Here is a 19,122-nt window from a genome sequence, read left to right as displayed (position 1 = left end):
AGCGCACGGAAATGCCGTTTACCTTCCCGCCGGAGCAGTACTTATTTATCTACTTGCTTTCGAGCTGCTAGGTTGGCAGGAGCTGAGACCGAGCAACGGGAGCTCACCCCATCGCAGGCTCAGTGGTTTAGACCACAGCGCCACCCGACCCTAAAGCAACCGTCTCTCCCTGCTGAGTTCCTCAGTTACCATGGATGTGGATTTCCCCCCCACTGTTTAACATAAACTCAGCTCTTCTGCTTTCATAAGTACAGCGAAGAAGTCTAAACCTTAAAACACCGTCTGCAAACACAATCCAGGCCCCTCCTACCTGCGTGCCTGCAGGCCACCAGGTGTGGCCAAGAACGGCACAAGCTACGCACTAAACACACCTTTGATGTGGAGCTGAAAGCATGTAGCCGCAGGGCATGAACAGCACGCCGCCTGCCGCCAGGCTGACTCTATGCGCAGGAATGCAGGCTGAAACCACAGGCCAAGAAAGACAAACACACTGCATTCCACGCAAAGCAGAGAACAAAAACAAGCAGCCAAGCCCACGTGGCCTCCGCAGTCCCTCCAACTATGCCAGCTACAGACCTCCACCACTGCCTTAGCCGTGAACCCAGACAGAGGAGTACTGGAGCCACTACCAAGTGCACTGAAGCAAACAAAATAGGGTGAGAAGGGGAATTCATAAGGATAACTTTCGTGTGTGTGTGTGTGTGTGTGTGTGCGCGCGCGCGCACGCACGCACGCATGCACATTTGTTTCTGTACACTGGGCTAGCTGGGAAGCAGCTGGATCCTTCTAGCCAAGAATGGTTTTAAGAAATATGTAAGAAGCTTCTCCCTTCCTCCCTGCCAACCCAGCTTTTGCTCAAAACAGCCAGTATTCAACCATCTAAAAATCTCGGTTTAACAGAAGGAAGCTGAAAGAAACTGCTAAACTACCCTTTAATGTTTGGTTTAACACAACTCCCTTTTTCAAAGCCGGTTACCATCCTCTCCCCCCCCCCCCGCAGGGTATTTCTCTCTCTCTTCTCCACCTCAACACCCTTTCACACAAATACACTACCAAAAGTCAGCAAAGGCAGATATGATTTCTGCTCTACTGAACTCTTCCTCTCAGAGCCACCTGCCACAACAGGAAGCCTCAGAAATCAAGGCAAAGGTCTCAGATGCCTGGTAAACATGGAGGGGACCCTGCTCTTATAGCCGCCCACACAGGGTGGAGCTACATACATGCTATGCACCCACAAAGTCTTCAGAGGCAGAAGTGTTCTCTAATTCTGCTTCTCCTTCACAAAGGCAACAGTGAATTCTGAGACTCCAACCTATTCAACTTCTCCAGACTGAGAAGCTCTGATTCTGTTTCAGCTATAGGACCACCTTGGCTATGTTATGGCTTAGTGTCAAGTGCCCACGTGCAAAGCAGAATACAGTACTACAACTTTTATCTCCCTACAGTGCTGTTGTGAAGACAAGCAAAGCCAATTCCACTCCACTTATGCGCTGACATGAGTGACGTCGTACAGTAACAGTGGACAATATGAACAGGTAACCTTATGTCTCCATCAAACTCAAACGGTTGCCAGTTTTTGTCAAGTACAAGCAGCTGTCCGTGGTGTGCACTATGTAGGACTAATATGAATGGATTGTGCTAATAATATACAGTTAAAGGACATTACTGAAATAGGAGACGGTTTACCTCAAAAAGAGCTGTTGCCAGCTTCCCAGACAAGCCTAGATCAAGCTGAAGGCCACTGCCTTCCCTCTTAATTGTCTCACACAAATGTTCTGCTTTCAAGTTTGCTTTTGGAAACTAAAAGTGTGAATCACATTCTCTCTCCAAATGCACTGAACTTAAATCCAGGACTGCCTTGAGATTGTCCAAGACAATTTCTGCCCCACTCCCCTTACAGGTAGAAGCTTGTTAGAACCCCAGACCAAGTGTTATTGCAAGGCAAAGACAAACAGCTCACGCCTTGTTTGTTCCATTTTATAGCACAATCGGTTTGGTTTTGCTTTTTTAGCAAACGCTCTTCAACAATCCAGGGGTGGTTTGGCTTCATGTAAACGATCAAGGAACACAGGGAGCACCTGGAAAGTTGTGGAAGGTTTGCTACCATGGTTTTAATTAAAACTGGGGGGGGGGGACGGCCTACAAAAATGAAAATGGGCAGGGAAAGTGCCAAAAACATAGAGAGGCAATACGAAGTAAAGACCGATGAGGCAGCAGGGTGTGCCACATTCGCACTGCAAGCGAGAGAAATGCAACAAAAATCCCATTCTCTTCAAAGATACTGAAATGAGTTTCCTCGTTTCCAAGCACATGCCCATGAAGAAAAGCCCCTTTAGGCTCCACCAAAAGAAAGAGGGGGGGAGCCCTTTTACCAGCCACCCCCCTCCAACTGCTCCCAGCTTCCAGAAGTCTCAGCAGTACTGTCTCTCCCAGCATTCGGATAAGCAGGAAAACAGCAGGCAGGCAAAGGAGGTGTCTCTGCGCTTACCCAGCTCCCGCCCACGTTTATCCTTTGTATGTTTTACAGCATCTCAGGGCAAAGCCCTCATCCTGCCACTGGTGGGCGGGCAGAGCAGGGGAAAGGGGCCCTTTATAATTGTAGTGTTGCAATCTGCCAGCCTGGCCAGGCAGCCTGTTCCTGCCTGCATATATTAAATACCTTATAACTGATTACACCCCCATGGGGCATGATTAGCAGTCTTCAGAGAACAAAGTCTACTTTCATAGGAATAGGAAGAGACACGTACTGTGAAGTTACTATATACAGCTGGGCAAAGAGAATACGACAAGGAGAATTAAAGTCTTATTTGCATGTCCATCAGCTCTCCCTTGTCCAATCCCTCCCCTCAACACCCCCCCAAATTATTCACAGTATCTCCAAAACATTTCCATGTGAAAAGTAGCCAGCAACAAACCAAGAACTATCATGACCTACAATGAATTATCCCCAGTTTAAAAGTCAGTGAGTGTAGATGCACACAGGTGCGGTGGACAACATGCAATCCCTTGAAATAAGCATATCCAAGGTTCATCAGTCAACATGAGGTTAACTCCTTTCAGGCAGAAAGCTAACACTCTATTTTGGATTTTTTAATGGGGTGGGGGTGAGGGTGGAAAGAAAATCACTTCCAGCAGCAACAACAAACACCCAGCAGGAGGAGAGAGAGGGTTAGAAATATATCTCTCACACACACAGTGGAGGGATAATACTCCATGCTTTATATGTAGGTTGAACTCTACACAAACAAAGAATCTTGATTTACCGTATTTTTCGCCCTATAAGACGCGCTTTTTCCCCTCCAAAAATGAAGGGGAAATGTGGGTGCGTCTTATGGGGCAAATGCAGGCTTTCGCTGAAGCCTGGAGAGCGAGGGGGGTCGGTACGCACCGACCCCTCTCGCTCTCCAGGCTTCAGGAAGCTATCCGCTAGCTGTGGGAGACCCAGCTCTCCCAGGGCTAGCGGAGAGCTTGCCTGCACCCAGAAGCTTGGGGCGCGCTGAGCTCCGCACGCCCCAAGCTTCGGGATTAGTGCAGCGCTCCGCTAGCCATGGGAGAGCCGCGCGGCTCTCCCAGGGCTAGCGGACTGCTTGCGCGCACCCAGAAGCTTGGGGCGCGCTGAGCTCAGCACGCCCCAAGCTTCGGGATTAGCGCAGCTGTCCGCTAGCACTGGGAGAGGCGCCCGGCTCTCCCACGGCTAGCGGAGACCTTGCCGGCACCCAGAAGCTTGGGGCGTGCTGAGCTCCGCACGCCCCAAGCTTCGGGATTAGCGCAGCGCACCTGGGGGGGGAAATAAAAAAATTTTTCCTTTATTTCCCCCCCAAAAAACTAGGTGCGTCTTATGGGCCGGTGCGTCTTATGGGGCGAAAAATACGGTACAATCTGATGGTGTTTCCTGCTTGGCAGGGGGTTGGACTCGATGGCCCTTGTGGTCTCTTCCAACTCTATGATTCTATGATTCTATGATACTTATTTGGGGAAAGGCACTGCAAGACACAGCTCGTGAGACCCTGTTATATTTCAGTACATATTGCTTTACTAAAGTTACTAGCCCTCATGGTTGCTTAGGAACACTAATGGGCTGGGGAGGTGGGACTTTGAATTTATGCCTATCAATCATTTTGTTATATTTGCATACCACTCTCCAGTTGTTTCTTAAGAACAAAACAGTGTCTAGCAGCAAATTGCAGCAAGGCTTCACTCTGAGCAAAAGTAGAAATATGCATTGCCCAGGTGAGGTCATTGTGTGGAAGCTGTTGAGATGGTATCTACTCACAGTTAGTTTATGAGTACTTCCTCATCCAGCCAGATGGAAAGCTCAAGGGGGGCCTCCCAGATATACCAATTATCACTGGTGGGAACTATATGGGAAGGTGATCTGGACATAGGCACTGAAGAGAACTGTGGGGACTCGATTTGGACTAAACCTCCTCTCTACCTCTGCCAGAATTCAGGTGGTGTTGCTCAAAGTACTCTTACGGTGACTGTAGACCCTACTTCAATACCTCCCACAGTGCTGGAGAGGATGCCATCAGTGGGCTCCTTTGAACTTGTGTGGTGGGACTGTGCCTAGGTGAAAAGGTTGTGGATACAGGTATTCACTAAGTTTTCAGATACATACAGTTAGCCAACCCATTGTTGATGACCCTGTCATAGCAATGTCATCAGTTTGAGAAATTTAGGTTTTTGCAAAAAGCATATATTTGTTGTCACAGAACACAATCAAGCCCTGTAAACCTAGAGCTGTGCTCCTGGGCCTTCCATGGCCTTTTGTTCATACTATTTTGGCTCTCGGAACATGGGCAAAAAGAGACTCTAGCCTGGTTCAGACAACACACTAAGTCAAACCCTGGCTTAGCTGCAGCAGAGTGCTATGCTAAAAGGACCAGGGAGCAGCAAAGTGGATATAAGCTCTTGTGCAGGAAGCAGTATGTTTGTGCAGTTCTAGTAAGCAATAGTTTGGTTTCCAGTGAGATGGGAACAAGGCCTATGTCTAAGTACTTCCACCTCAATATTTTTATGGCTGTGTTTGCATGCAATGCTAACTACAGTTTATAAACCACATTTTATGAACCTGGCCCAGTAGCTTAACCATGGTTTACTAATCATGAACAAACCATCTCACAAACCATGGTTTCTTACCAGTTTATAAACTTTGGCTTAACCATGGCTTAGCATAACATGGGAACCAGGCCATAATTGGGCTTTTTCTTTCCTCCCTATCAATGTCCTTTTGGTTCAGAAAATAAATATAATACGAACATCAATATGTTCAATACTCAGTGGAGCTAACTGAAGAGACATGGCAACAGATAAAACTACAAGATTTTAAAATGGTCGTTCCCAAGCATAGCTCACTACATACAGGTAAATAAAATACTGTTTTACTTACCAAACAGCATGGGAAGTCCATCTGTGATAGGCTGAATTTTTAATGTGTCCTAAGGTTAATACTTGGGCACAAGTAGCAAAATTGTGGATTTACAACCAGCGTTAAGTGAAAAGAGAATGAATAAAAAATCAGATAGCTCTGCAAAATGGTGCTTTAGAAGACCATGTACAAGCCACAGACTTGTACATCCTCTCCTTGCCTCTTGCATGCAGTGTCTATCTCTGCTTCCCATTTAGCACTAACAATCATGTATTGTGATGTCTGAATTGGCAATCTCTGGTTAGAACTTGCCCTCCAAACTGGAATCTGAAACCATAGTTTGAAGTAGGTTTCTAATTCTGATTTAGAGAGAAAGCACAAAGCACAATTTGCTGATGCAGGCAACAAAGCAAACTATGGTTCATGTTGAAACAGGGAATGGAAAAGGAAGTCACTAATGCACAACTAATTTCTGATCCTCCAAATAATCATTTGAATTGAGGGTGTTTTTAATAAACAAATAATACATTCTGCAAAGTACCCCAAACTCTGCAACATGGTTTCCAAAAAATGGCTAGTTTTTTGTTTGTGCATGTGTGTATTTATGGATCATTTTTGTTCTGTTTCTGTAACCAACAATATAGTGGCCTCTTGCCCACTTACTCAACTGCAGAATGAAAAAAGACAGAATATTAAAGAGGTTCCATGTGATCTCACCCAACATTTTATCCCACAGAAATTATGGAGCTATTCTAATATCAGACCAGCATCCATAGTGCAAGTCAAAGCTGTTCCAAACATGATGCTTTTCCTACTCAGAAATGCCTTCTAAGATGGTTTGAAAACACCAGCTAGTGCAGAACACTGTTGCTAGGCTGTTGCCTGGAACATCTATGCAGGATTATGCTAGTGGTGTGGCCTGCACTGGCTCCCTATAAATTTCTGGCTCCCATTTAAGGTGTCAATGCTGAGAAACAAAGTCCGAAATAAGCCCAGAATCAAAATACCTGTTTCCATTTACAAGCTGACCTGAGATCAGCAGAAGAGGCTTTCTTCCTTGTTTCAGTGGGGATAAAACACTGTATAGTGACAGGGGATGGGGTGCCACTACAGAGAAGACCCTAACTAAGGAATTCCCTGACACAGAGGTGCAGTTAGCCTCTACACTGATGGGTTTCTGGTGCCAAGTAAAACACACTTGTTTACCCAGGCTTTTGTTGGCACTGATTAGACTCTCCAAGGTTTGGGAATTTGAGGAGTATTATGTCTGCTGCTGAATTTTTTATCTGTAATTGCTGCTAATCTTTGTCCTGAAGTCTATCATTTATATTTTAGGGAATTCATTTGAGTAAAGGGCAGTTTAGAAGAGCAATTAAAAAATAAAAAAACTGTACAGGTCATGAGAAAAGAGAACTGGACAGAAGGAAGACCTAAGAGTTACACAGAAATATCTTTCGGATATTAGGCACAAAGTCTCCTTCCAAATAACTGGAAAGGGTGGCCATTCTGTATGAGAACAAAGCAATCCCAACGAAACATCCCTACTGCCAAGCTACTCTCTTCCTCAGCATGTTAACATTTACCTGCACATTTGCCATGCTACAGAAAAAAGCTTGATGGCATACTGGTTCCATTTAATGACTAATCTCCCCATGATGCGGGGCAACCATCGATCAGGCATTCCAGCTCTGTTCATGAGCAAGAAGTATGTCAGCACATAGCTACTCTATCAGCCCAAAACACCATTACTCACTGCCCTCTACTACGCAAATCCCCACCCTCATTCCCTGAACTAATAGCCTTTTGGTGCAGAGAAACACTTCTGCTATTTCACTCCCCCCCATTACCAGCATTGACAACCAGGGCAGTAGGCCCTAATTTAGCTCAGCAGAGGCTCTCTACAAACTGCTAATCCCAGTGTGCAGCTGTTTCTCAAATGCACTGGCACGAGCAAACCGTAAACGATTTATGGCGCGTGGCAGGAAGACGGCTGGCTCCTTGCATGGGCGGAGTTTCGGTATAAGATCGTGTTTGGACTAATGTTTATATTACAGGCTGTCAATCCAATACTAAATACTACATGGCAATACATTCTCCACACCCAGCCGGGGCACTGACTACGCTAAATCCTATCAGAGTTATTTCTAAAGCTACAAGTTGGGAGCTGGGAGGTTTGATCCTTGTAAATATACCCTTTAGAAGTTTTAGAATCTTACAAAGAACTTGGCTTACTTTCTGCAGCATCACTGTACAGTGGTACCTCGCAAGACGAATGCCTCGCAAGACAAAAAACTCACTAGACGAAAGGGTTTTTTGTTTTTTGAGCTGCTTCGCAAGACGATTTTCCCTATGGGCTTGCTTCACAAGACGGAAACATCTTGCAAGTTTGTTTCCTTTTTCTTAACACCGTTAATACAGTTGCGACTTGACTTCGAGGAGCAACTCATAGAACGCGGTGTGGTAGCCTTTTTTGAGTTTTTTAAAGACTTTGGTGATTTTTGAAGCTTTTCCAAAACTTTCCCGACACCGTGTTTCGCAAGACGAAAAAAATTGCAAGACGACAAAACTCGCGGAACGAATTAATTTCGTCTTGCGAGGCACCACTGTACTTTCAAGGGTTCCCAGTTGGCATGAGACCATTGCTTATTCATAGGTAGCCTCACGATGCACACACATAATTAAATGCCCATCCCAATCTTAATAGTCAAATTTTTCAGCTGATCTAGAGAGAACACAGAAGTAACTCTTCTCTTGAAGACTTTCTACAAACTCAGAAAAATGCCTTTTGTTTCTTTGGAACGGTGTTTCAGTCTCTGAGGACACCGTGCTGCTCTCCTTAAAATCACTACTCTTCAATGAAATGAAAATTCCAACGGGCAGTTGCTCAATTAAAATTTATCAGTAAGTTTGATGATGCTATTTCCTAAAGGCCTCAAACACAATGGTTTCTCTACACTTTAAGTATTAAGTGAGCATAGCAAAGCTTAAAAAAAGGCTGTAGTTCCACCAGTTACTGCTGTTGTGGATGATTTTCAGATTAAAATTTCCTAAGGACCCAGACAGACTTTGTCTCAACAACAAAGATGATCAGACAACATTTATTTACTTATTTATGAATTATAGGCTCTGAAGAACTAAGCAATGATGTGCAATGTTGCTTGTGGTGCTTATTCCCAGCCTTCCGGGGGGGGGGGGGATGCTGGGTTTGGAATGGAGAACAATGCAGAAATTTACATTGGGACACAATCCTCCTCTCCTCAGGCGAGAGAAAAGGGAGTTTCCTTTCAGCTTCCCACAAAAGAGCAGAAAGGAGAGGAGTTTACTAAATTCCCTCTTCATATACTTTATATATAGGTAACTGTGAAATGACCCCCATTTGCCACCAAGAATATACTCTTCTCGAAGAATATAGTCTTCTCCTCCAGTGAAAGGGAAGGGGTATTGGATCCTTTCCTGTTAGGATTCTTAGTGAATTAGGCCCCTCCACAGAGGTGAAGGGTCTCTTAGAACAGGGATCCGACCATAACAAGGAAATGGTGGTAACTTCAACACAACTTCAAATCAACCTCCTCCTGCCCCCGAGACACATCTAAGCAGGAGAGTCTAAATTTCTCAGGGCTGGAATTTATATAGCAATAGATATACACTCCAACACAAGACTGAAAATTGTTCAATATCAATACAAGGTGTGTAGAAATTCTACAGCTGCCACCATACACTAGCCAAAAGTAAAAACACTGTATACCTATTTTAAAACAAATGCTAAATGTCTTAACAGTACAAACTGTGTTCTGGTTTTATAGTGGGTATTTTTAAATGATGCGTTTCCGGATCAAGGTACTTCAATATTTCAACAACTAGTTATTTCTAAAGATTGTAGTTACCAACTCTTTACAAACTAATATATAATTACAAATAAATCCAAATTTTGTTGTTGTTGACATCTGTCTGTCTTGAGACGATGGACTACAAATCATTGTAGAATCACAGCAGCTGCTGTGGCTGCAGAGACTGGTAACTGCTGCCTCCCACGTTGGTTTTATTGCATTAGCAGCACCAAAGTGAACTCTCTCTGAGCCACAAGCCTTGGCAGCGTGTATAGAGGTCCTGGGTTGCCCAGATGAAAAGAACCCCCTCACTGACGTGGTCCAAAGGAAAGCAGAGCAATATGTTTAGCACCAGTTTGGCTACAGGAGTTGCCAAAAGGAGGAGAACAATGTGCCATCCAACACTTAGGAACTCCACTCCGAATTTGTATAGGGTTTACTCCTTAGCCTTTTTTCCTCCCAAAGATGTCCTGCGAGGCAGCAGGTAAATATGTAAATGTGTGTGCGAACTCTTTTGACCTTTAAAGACTGCTATTTTGAATAATCACGAACAGACCGTTTTAAAATTATGTGCCCTTTAAGTTGCAACAACTTAAAAATCCATGTCCTGGAAATCACTGCCATCACCACATTTGAAGGCATATTAATGAACAAGTATTACATGCTTTCATTAGAAGGATGAAGGCTGCAAGCCTAACCATGTCTACTTAAAGGTGAAAATAAGGAAATAGAGACAAAAACAATAGTGTGATATGAATGCAATTTTAAACCAGCGCTCAAAAGAAGCCCTCTCAAATTACCAAGTGCCACTGAGTACTTCCTGCCTCTTCCTTGAAAGAATTTGATTTCAAGCTGATAGTATTTATTTATAAAGAAAAAAGAAAATTAAGATTCAGGGGAGGGAACTATATCACAAAATAATCATAATAATTAAAAAAAAAAACATAACTCAGGTTCAGGAACAGCCAAAATTAAGGCACAACTACTGTTTGAACTAGGGATGTAAAACATATATATTGGTTAAATTAAAGGACATGGGGGTGGGGGGAGTAGTAGGCTGTGCTCACTTGAACATTTAAAAGAAACCCAGTGAAAATGTATGTTTGATCTAATCCTTTTGAGAAACAAAAGCACATTAAAGAAAGCTTAGAACTGAAACATTAAAACACGCAAGCCAGAACTCCCAATGGCAATTCCTGCAGCAGGTGTCTGTGAATCCAACTTTATAGCTTGGCTATGATAAAGCAGCCTCAGGCATAAGATGTTGACCTTGCTGGAAGCAAAAGTCTGACTCTGTTGATCCCTGGGCATTGAAACGATCATTAACACTGCATTAAGTTACCATCCCAGTTAGTCAAATCAAAGCTCCAACCTGGTGCTGAAGTGAACCAGTCACAGGTCATGTCCCAAGGAAAATGGCTGCTTTTCTCTTCAACCTCTTCAAACTAGCTAAACCGAGATGTTTATTTTTTGATCCCCAGACAGATTTATATACTATATAGACTAAAGACTTAACTCTGCTCTTGCATGCACATAATTCCTAACGAAGTTTCGCAAGAACTATGCATGGAAGCTTCAAATAACCTAAAATCCTTTTCCAGCTCCAAAATCCCTCTTCTTTTGGCTATACTGCAGTTCTGATTTAACTTGAACTACTAAGTCCTCGACCCTGAAAAAAAATTACTAATATTTATCCACTATTTCCCAGGCCTAAATTAAAAGCACTGTGGGAAAAGGGGGTCTAAGGTAAACTATTTTACAAGAGCTATATACCCCCCAAACTCAAGCCACTGAAAATGAATTGTGGCAACAACATATACAGTATACAATTATAGACTCTCCCCAATACTTAAAATCTGCAACAGTATCATAAGCATAACCACTTTGTTTACTCTTTCTGGCCAATTTTACCAAAGATTTCATTTTCCCTGCATTTCAGGATATGTTGATTACTCTACTCCCATGCAAAAACAACTGTAAGCAAACAATTTGAAAAGGCAGTACAGGAAGCAAGGCAGGCACACACACTACTGACTTTAGAGAACTTGCCAGAAACGGTGTGCAAAGTGAGATGCACAGTTTAGCATATCATTCCATATAATATTCAAGTGGGTATACTGTGTGAGAATTGGGAGGGTGCCCCAACAGGACTTGGGTAAGGGTAAGTGATTCCTCCATACCTGGGGAAACTTGGGATACAAAGGCAAACTATTGTTAAAACTTCCTGAAGACCAAAGGCTGACTGTTTAACACATGCTTCCCTCATACAACAATGGAGACCTGGCAATGGAGGGCCCTCAGTTACCAGGTGGCTTCAATTGAAGAGAATCAGCCAACAGACCAGTTCCACCTTTGACCAGAAGTCAACATGTGGGAGGGAAAGGACACCTGTCCCAAGAAGAAGAAGAAGAAGAAGAGTTTGGATTTGATATCCCACTTTATCACTCCCCTTAAGGAGTCTCAAAGCGGTTAACAATCTCCTTTCCCTTCCTCCCCCACAACAAACACTCTGTGAGGTGAGTGGGGCTGAGAGACTTCAAAGAAGTGTGACTAGCCTAAGGTCACCCAGCAGCTGCATGTGGAGGAGTGGAGAGACGAACCCGGTTCACCAGATTACGAGTCTACCGCTCTTAACCACTACACCACACTGGCTCTCTCACGTGGACTTCACATGCCTACCTCATAATTCAAGGAACTGTAGTGGATGCAGGCCAACCCCTTCCCTGAGAAAGACACCAATGGATTTCCTGCACAGGCAGGAAACGACATGATGTTTTTCCAACAAGTCTTGTACAGGGGGTAAAGCAGGGAAGTGGCTAAAGTGGGGAAGAAAGGAGCCCACTATGAATCCCTCCAAGAGATCCTTTGAACTGAGAGGGGGCTGATCTTCCTCACATTAAATGGAAATCAGAAGACTCGACACTTAATATGCTTTCTCCAGCAGGCTTCAGAGAACCCATATTAAGAACGTCAGACAGTCCTGCTTACCAGAGTTCCTCCTTTATTAGCTTCTGAATCAATCAGCAGCTCTTCCAACCAGGGACAGCACAAGAGACAATCCTGAATTATGAGCAGGTCTTCGGTGCATAATGGGTCAAAGACATCAGTATGAATAGGATGAAGGAGGCATGAGATCAAGCTAGAATAGTCTTATGATCTCCTTCCCACAAGGCAGCACAGTTTCCCGTATCATTCTGACTAAAGTTCACTATGGGCCTGCGACGTGGAGGGACCAAATTCCACATACTTTTATTCTCCGAGCAGTGACTAAGAAAAAGTGTGCTCAGTGTTCCTGAAGATCAGACACAACTATATCCAAGCCTGGCAGGAGTCTTTAGTGCAAAAACAACACTTAGGGCTAGGCAACAGGTATACCCTTAGTTGTGCAACTCACGCCTCTAAAATATCCAGATTTGTGACCCGTTGATTGCCATTGTGTTTACATGCAGTTTACTTTGAGCACTAAATAGGCAATTAGCCAAAATTCATATAAAATGGATATGGCTTACAAAAATTTTATATAAAAGAATGGACTTAAAAATAAAGGTTGCTGTGTATTCACCTTTGTCACTTCCTCATAGCTCTTAAGAACTATTTTAATAAGGCATTTTGAGAAAGTCTTCCTTACAGCGATTATTTAAAGCAGGTATGAGCTCTGTGGCCAGATCCTGGATCAAGCCTACCAGGCCAAATTTGGGAGGGCTCCGCACCTGTCAATCACAATATCAGGTGACTGGGTGCTTTGAAGTCCCAAAGTCAGACATCAAAGAATCATATACAGTCAATCCATCAAGTTCCAACTCTACTGCTGAGCCACTGATGGGTGGTAGAGCCAATGGCTGCTTTCCCTTGCCAGTGCACAATTAGGAGCATACTTTAAGGCTCTCAATTGTGCACAGGCAGCCACATCACTACCTGCCACACACCTGATGGCACATATTATGTTAGTTGGACAAGATTTGGGGGAAATAGTCTTGCAGACCAAATTTGAACCTGTCAGACCACGTTTGGTGCAGGGGCTGGAGGTTCCCCACTCCTGATTTGCAAAGTATCAGCTGAAGTCAATGCTTCCCCCCCCAAAAAAAAAAATGCTTAGGGGTATTCTCATTTTTCTACTCATATTGAAATACTGCCCCTCAATGAAGCCATATTTAGATTCACAAAATGTTTAGGGGTATGTGTACCCCCAGAAGAAAAGCACTGGCCGAAGCTATCTAGGAATTACCCATACGGATTAGACTTCTTTCATAAGAATTTCCTTGCTGAAGCAAACCAACATCAGCCTAATCTAGCAATCTATAGTAACTAGCCAGGTGCTCTGCAAGCTAATAAGTTAGACATGATGGCCACAAATATACCTTTCAGACGTTCTTGCCAGAGAAAATCAAGAGGGCTATTTGCAGGAGAGGGACCAGTTTCTCTCTTCCTTGCCTATTCACATAGCCTTTGACTGCCACATTATCCATCTCAATCCCTTTATACTCTCCCCTAAGTGGGAAAAGTATAACAGATTTTGCTACATTTTATGATTTTTAAGACTGATCATTGATAGAGAACATGCTTTGCAAATTGCAGGCAGGCAGTCTTGAGTTCAATCCCTGGCATTTAAAAGTAACCCTGGAGAGGCAATGCCACTCACTGTAGTCAATAATGAGCTAGGCAGGCCAATTATCGGACTCTGCATAAAGCAGCCTCCCATATTCCTTTCATCCCACATCTTCTACTCCCTGGAAGAGAAGCACATGTTAGGCTTATGCAGGACATTCAGGAAATGCATAGGCAGCCCCTAATGCAACACATAACCCCTTTTTGTTTCATTCAAGAAATCTGTTCCAAGCAAGGTGGTCTTCATAGTATCCCTGGCTTAGGGAAATCATTTCTTTGACCTAGAAATCCAGTGTCCTCCAAGTGCTGAGTGACTTCCTGTATCATTCGGTAAAAGGGACCTGTGACTTCCACACCATGGTCACGTAGGTCTCTGGGTATACTTTTATGAGGCATTGTAAGACAGGCTTGTTTGTCTCCACTAACGGTGTATTTGGGTGATGGATCATAGAGGTTCTGCAATTAGCAGGGTTGCTGGCAGGGGAGGGGGAAAGAGGAAGAACACTACCCTTGGAATGTACTGCTTTCTATATTCCAGTGCTAGAATGTCTCCTCAAGGAAAGGCAATTCAGTGCTTACATTCAACTTCCTATTCTTCTCAAGGCAAGGAAGACTCTAGGTCAAGCCTTCTCTGGTACAACTCCATCCTAGTTTACTTCTATCTCCTGTATAGTGATGAGAAATGGATACTAATACTAATCCCCTCTAACGTACTTTCCCTCACATTATTCTTGAATTTGGTTTGTTTGGGATATTTTCTCATAGCTGAATTGTAAGCGGAAGTGTCACTTTTTTCCTCTTCAAAATGAAGCAGCTGGCAGAGATCTTTCCATTCTAGCATTTAGATCAGTATATACTAACCTATGGTCCTCTAGATTTTGTTGGCCTCCATCTCCCATTAGACACAGCTACAATGACCAGGGATTATGTGAGTCATTGGTGCTCACCAACGGTACCTAGATGCCAGGGGTATAACAGCTTCTTGATACAGATTAGTTGGGTAGTTTCCCATCCTTTTGGTGAAAACAAGCAAATTACATTACTTATACAAATGATCATTTTAACTCCTCTCGCAGATCTTGGTAGACTGTGTCCATTTTGCTTGACAGCCTTGTGGTTCTGTTATACAGCAATCAATTTATTTTTTGGAAAACAAAGAGATTTCAGCTAAATTTGTGTGTACGTGGACAACACTAATCCATTTCAGAAACCAAATCCATTTCTACTGTATCCACAAATTGTGCATATTTAATTTAATCCTGTTTATATGCCAAGAAAAACCACAAACTCTTATTTATGAGCCCTGCTGGTCCAACTGGCAGACAAAGCTGTGTCAGCGCAGATGACACAGTCTAAAGCCACAAATTTCCTCTTTCATTACTTCACTTAAATCTGTATCCACAACAAATGCAATTCTGCAAGACAGATGTGCAGTGCTGAGAGTCACAAACAACTACGGAGAAGCCTCTCACTTGCTCCAGCTTCTCTCAGGTCATGGCCATTCAATACTTTGTCCATTCACTCTTGCCTATCACTGAAATGTCAAATAATATCATCTTTCCCTTTTATTTCACATACTGTATCTTACTACCTTCCTTAGCTAGACTTCTTGTTCACAATCAATCACTTATGCCAGCATCCATGAGACTATACACTGTCACCTGTTTCTTGTAACCCGTCTTGAGACTCATTAGATTTAAAGGCTGGATATAAATCTTCAAAACAAATAACCATAAATAAACATAAATAACCTAGAATAACTCTCAGTCTGGAGCTGTTTTCACTGAAGATTTCCAATTCCTATAAGTACAGCAGAAACAAGTTTTATCATCACAAATAATGGGAATAAAGATACTGTAAAGTTAAATTACACTACATGAATTTCACTCTCACCTGCTCCAGCAGCTCCTTTTAGTACTATGTACTAATCTCCACTGTTTCCATCCTTTGTCCCTCAGGCAGGCGATTTCTCCTCCAGCAGTAAGTTTCAGTCTTACTTATTCCCCCCTCTGTTGTGCACACAGTACGGGCAAGAAATTACTGCCCCAAGAGTAGATCTAAATCAATTCTTAAATCCGCACCTATTAATATCCATTCTCAATTCCCCCAACTCCTGCTCCAATTGTCCCCCAAAAGCCAGCTCCCCCGTGGCTCACTTATATCAAACTTTCAGCCCCAAGAGAGCCCACCGCTCCGCTTCACCCCCAGACCTAGCCGGCTTGCCCACTCCCTGCAACTCAGCCGCGATCCCGACGGAGGATGCAGGTCAGCCCCGCCCGCCGGTACCCGCTGCTGCTGCTGCCTACGGACGACCCCGCATCAGCCCAGGGCCAAGAGGCGGCTGGCGACCCGGCCCCAACCACGGGCGCCCCGTGGTCCCACCGAGGGGCTCCGGATCTCAGCAACAGGCTCCCCGCTTCGGATCCGCGCCTCCACCTACCGGGGCCCAACCCCGCGCTCCGGCTTCCCTGGGGGAACCCCCGTAACTTTGAGGCCGGTTCCGAGCCGGTTGGAAAGCGCCCTTTGCCCGCCGCAAAACTTTGCCCCCCGCCCCTCTCAGCCGGGACCCGCGCGCTCGGCTCAGGCCGCCATTTTGCCGCGGGGCATGCCGGGTAATCCGGCGGAATCCCCACGTACCGGCGCGCTTGCATCATCATCAAACCGAGAGCGAAGGAGCGGGTGGGATGATTTTGAGAGAGGGAGAGAGCGCGCCGGGCGTTGGGAGGGTTACCATGACAGCGGGGAAAGTGGAGGATGGGGAAAGGTAGGCGGCGACCTTAGGAAATAAAACACGAAGAAGAAAAAACAAGTTTTGCTATGGGTGGAATCGGGCGGGGCGAGTCTTGAGGCAAACTGTAGGCTTGTCAACACATTTAAATGATTTTTTTTGTGTTTTAGTTAAGGTGGTGATATATTCAATAATAAATGCTTTTTTATTTATGGCGGCTCTACATGTCACGCATTACTTCTGCAGCGCAATATTTAATAAGCTAGTTAAGTCTAAATGAATCAGGTACTCCTTCGGTGAGAGGGCTTAAGGGCGCAATCCTGCTTACCTCATGTTAAGTCCTATTGAACTCAATGGTGCTTGCTTCGTATTAGGAGGCATAGGATTGCATTGTAAGGCTACAGCATCAGGCTGCAATCCTCTGCACGCTTGGGAATAATACTGAAGTGTGTTTACTTGGAAGTGGTGTGGAACGTATGTCCAAGTAAACAGCTGGATCACTTTGTTGAATTTGCAGCGCGCTTTAATTTATTCATTCATTTATTTAAACAGTTATATGCTGTCCTTAAACAAAACATGACCAAGGCAGTATACATTATAACTGTAATTTAATTATAATTTATAATTATATAATTATAATTTAATATAAATATAATGTAAATATAATTATAATTTAAAACACACTGAACCCAACAATAATATAAAAATTAGATAACTGCTCAATCGAAGGATCAATAACATCTGGTATTAAAATATCAGGGAATGTCAAAAGACCAGAGTAAACCAATGAAGTATCAATACTGGCTAGCTAACCTATTTCTTTCCTGCAAACTGGGGATAACATTTCATGCTATTGATCAAGAAGACTAGTCCACAATATATCCTGCCACAATACACAGGTTAGTCTTTTGAAATGCAATAATAAACTTCTGCCTGCATCGTTTCCCATCAAGTAATTTTTGTCTACAGCCTGAAAAGTTTTCTGAAGAAGGGTCTCTGAACAACCAAAAGGATCTACATAGCCTTGCCCATTGCCCTGGGGGAAGATTACCAAACCAGGACCAGCTCTTTCATAATCACATGTCAGGAGCATCCTTCAGGAGAACCCACATGAATGTAATTCTGACAGAATAAAGTAATTCAGGGGGTTGTTTCAAATGACACTAAAATCACCTGCAATAACAAACTGAGCAATACTGCAATCTGACTTGGAAATTAGGTATGTGTGCCTATTCAGTCCTATGCATACCTATTCAGAAGTAAGTATAATTGAGTTCAATAGGACACTCATAGGTAAGTATGTATAAGATTGCCAACGGAGTCGTGCAAGTACAGCACCCATTCAGCAAATTAGCCTCCTGAGGTCTATGAACCACTTGCAACAAAATCTGAAATTCCAAGCAGAGGCTCCTCATCAGAATACTAATTTTCTAGGGCTTCTGCTATAAACTGCTGGAACCTCCCTGCTTTGTCTCCAAAATCCTGAAGTGACCTCTAAGCATGCATTTTGCTAATACTCATCTTACTGTTCAACTGTTCTTACTGTGAAGGGCGTCTGCATTGGGCAAAGAATTGTACATTTTACCACATGTAAAATTGCAAGATCATTTAAAAAATTGGGAAATGATATACAATGAATTGGAAAAAAAAAATTAAAAAATGTTTGAAACAAGTTCTGTTAAAAAAGCAGAAGCTTTTCTGTTAGGTTTTTTAGGACAAGACTTGCCAGATGAAAAACAGACATTATTTATTTATGCTACAACAGCCGCAAGAATCTTAATAACACAAAATTGGAAGACTGGAGAAGTACCATCAAAAGAACAGTGGCAAGAAAAGCTGATGAACTATGCAGAGTTAGCAAAGTTAACGGATAAACTGTGTGAAAAGGACAATAGTGACTTTGAAAAGGAATGAGAACCTTTTACAACTTATTTGCAGTAACAACAACAAAAATGGACTCGTTGGCAGAATTTAAATAAACATTTTCAACTTTATTTACAGAGAACAAGAAATATAGCAGGTGACAACATAATATTATGTACAAACAGCAGAATGTAACATTTGCTGTAATAAACCAGAAATGGAATTTGGGGAAAGTCAACAGGGAGGGGGGAAACTGGAAAATGAATGTTAAGCAATGATATTGGATATTTGTTATGAGAAAAGAAAATCATATATAGTATATATATATATATATATATATGCAGGTTTTGGTGTCTTCGGGTGTCTTCCCGTGTAAGAGTTGGGGTGTCTAGGCGACGTTTCGACGAGGTCTCACTCGTCATCTTCAGGCTGGTGCTTTCGGCTTCTTGTTACTAGAACAGAGCAGGATCTCAGTGTTTGAGTTCCTATAAATACTGTTGAGGGGGTGTGGTGTATAGCCTCCAACGTTCTGGGCAGAGAGGGAGTTCCCAGATTAGTGTGCCTTTTCTTCTTTTGTTCCTTAATTACTTGAGGGATATCTTGAGTGATTTCTTGAGTGATATTCTGAGTACCACTTAGGAGGGTCATTAGGTGTGGATTAGTTGCTAAAGCTTTCGTGTCTTGACCTCTTGAGCTTGTGAAAAGTTTTTCTGAGAAGATGGCTGTACTGC

The 19,122-nt window shown here is 43.3% G+C and overlaps 1 protein-coding gene across 6 annotated transcripts in view; it reads right to left on the bottom strand.

The window, feature by feature from the left end:
- TJAP1 (tight junction associated protein 1) overlaps nt 1-16,414 on the bottom strand; it is a 43,051-nt gene extending 26,637 nt beyond the window's left edge. Inside the window, exons 1-2 of one of the 6 annotated variants that reach the window (XM_081187583.1) lie at nt 16,241-16,414; nt 15,694-15,840 (exon numbers count right to left, since the gene is read on the bottom strand). The gene's annotated coding sequence lies outside the window, so the exon portion shown is untranslated. Of the gene's footprint in view, nt 1-11,375; nt 11,584-12,183; nt 12,363-15,693 lie in introns of those variants that run through there. The other 5 variants (XM_081187584.1, XM_081187581.1, XM_081187580.1 and 2 more) reach the window with 5 other exon arrangements.
- Nucleotides 16,415-19,122: the final 2,708 nt, after the last annotated feature.

Source organism: Podarcis bocagei, assembly GCF_964188305.1.
Source record: "Podarcis bocagei genome assembly, chromosome: 3".
Lineage (NCBI taxonomy): Eukaryota > Metazoa > Chordata > Lepidosauria > Squamata > Lacertidae > Podarcis > Podarcis bocagei.
This window is presented reverse-complemented; position numbering and strand designations above follow the sequence as displayed.